We start from the raw sequence: 2,551 nt of genomic DNA on the forward strand, positions 1-2,551 counted from the left end.
GAACAGGGAGGGGGCGGGGCAATTACAGGAACAATGTGTCTGTGTCCCTCCCTGTAGCAGCTGAAAGCATAGAGAAGGGAGAGAAACAGGGGCTTTTAGCTGCTGTAGAGAGCCACATGGGCCACACGGGGCGTCCTTCTGCAATTGCCCTTCCGCCCGACTGCACCGACTCCTGGGCACAGAAATACACTCCTTGTTGATATTATAGCCCTTATAGCCCAAGCATTGTAATAAAATGTATTTCTGCACAGTGGCGGCTGGTGCTTAAATTTTTTTTTTTTTGGGGGGGGGGGGGGGGTGCAAACAAAAAAATGTAATAGGCATTGCCTATTCTATTCCTGTCTGCCATATAGCAGCATGACCATGTAATGCTTGTGTGGTCTCCCCCACTGGGTTTCATTTTAAATGGATCCGATACGGTTTCTTCAGGATAAGCCTGTGGACTTCCTGGGTCTCCAAACTCAAGTTTGCTTTTGCTGGGAAAAAGTTTTGTGAAAACTTGCACAACCCCAATCAGAGCTCATCAGTGACAGCTGTGTGAGCACAGTACAGGCAGACTCCTGTGCACCGTAATCAAGCACATGCACTTGAATGTTTTTGTATTTATGCTTGTAGTTTATGAATTGCACTGTTAGTACCATATACCTTGAGCAATTAATGAAATCACATTTACTAAGTCAGAATAAATCACCTAGGCAAGCGCTGAGGCTGTCCTCTCTACCAGAGGCCTACTCTTATTTAACCCCTTCCGGTCTGCCCATTACATGATCCATTCCCTTCCCTGGCAAGCTGGTGATGGGGGGTGGCTTCCACTCACCTTTTGTGCTCTGCAGCAGCACAAAACAAGTTGAAGTCGGGGACTGACTGGGCTCCCTCCCGCTCTCAAAACTGTCCTCCTGGCTTGTTGTAGCGCTGTCTGTAGCGGTCCGGAGTAGCAGAGCCAGTAGAGATTTCCGCATGGGGTGAGCTCAGGCAGGCTCTACGTTCCGATTCCAATGCGGGAACAGGACAGTGACGCCCAAAGCTCCGCCCCACTACGTCGGACGTCCTATGGACCAATCACAGGAAGCCAATGGTATAGTGGGAGTGTTCAGGGGGTGCATTGCTCTGCGCCCTGAGGACACTCTAAAGCAGGGGTCTCCAAACTATGGCCCTCCAGTTGTTCAGGAACTACAATTCCCATCATGCCTAGTCTTGTCTGGTAATGTCAGAGTTTTACAATGCCTTATGGGATCTGTAGTTCCGCAGCAGCGGGAGGGCCGTAGTTTGGAAATCTCTGCTCTAAAGGAAGCCAATAAGCTTCCCAGACCAAATCACATGATGACAAAACCCTTTTTGCTTTCCATAGACAGCAGTGTGTCCGGTGCCCCGCACACACTTAAAGGAACACATTTATTTATTTTTTTTCATGGTGATGACTAGCCTTGGGGGGGCGGCTCCCCTGCGCCCCCTATTGACGGGCGGCCACTGTTTCTGCATTGTTTTATCACAACTTACACCAATGCAGTGCACACATGGCACTGCGTTTGGGCATTGGCAACCTCCAAATTGTTTTACAGTTTTGTGTATTGTCGATTTTTACTATTTTGCAAACAAGGCCCAATTTAAAATGTAGAAATATTTCGGGTTTTTTTATGAACTAAATACAGCAGGAATCTTGAAATTTTTGCTGTGTTTATGTCCGCTGATAACGATTTTATATAATTAGCGAAAATATTGTTTGGAGAGACATTTGCATAAACAGCGTGGGAAATAAAAAAAATTCAGTAGCACCTTTGTTTTATTCCACTGGTCATGTGCTTTATGGTTTTGGGGTGGGGGAGGGGGTTTACAAACTGATAGCTGTAGTGGTGGTGGGGGGGATAAATAAAGAAGCCGTGGTAAAATTGCAAAAATGTAGATTGCAGGGCCTGGCAGCAAAAGAGGTTGCTAAAAGCTTTGCAAAAGCCTTATGTGGGACCTTAAGCTGGCCATACACATATAGAGTTTTTTCCATTCAGCCCACAAGCTGAACAGATTCACGCTACACTTTACAAATGGTTAAAGAAAAAAAAATGCACTTAAGCAGTCGGTTGCCTACTGAAATGTCTTACCCTGCCTGTGAAAACCATAGCGACCAGTCAGTTTCTCCTTTATTTTGGAATTGCCATGGCAGACCGTTAGTGGACCAGCTGAATGTACACTTGGGTACAATCAGCCTGCTGGATTCTCTTGTGATTTTCACGAGCAGCTTCTATAGGAAGAATTTGATTGATTCCCCCATCAACAGTGTTGATACAGGAATTCCGGGAGTCTTCTCCTGGCAGGGGCAGCCAGTAAATATCACTATATGCCCATTAACAGTCCGAATCGAACGGAGATTCAAACCGTGTATGGCCAGCCTTACACCTAGAAGGATGTGCATGGTTGGGTTATTGTATGCTCCAGGGAAATGGCTTACTGGTTGCACTCCTGCCTTGTAGCACTGTGGTTATTGGTTCAAATCCCAATTACAACAGAATGAAATCAATTTTCACATTACATTGGATAAAAACAGGAGGACATAATTTAT

This window comes from Pelophylax lessonae (assembly GCF_965119305.1).
Source record: "Pelophylax lessonae genome assembly, chromosome: 9".
Classification (NCBI taxonomy): Eukaryota; Metazoa; Chordata; class Amphibia; order Anura; family Ranidae; genus Pelophylax; species Pelophylax lessonae.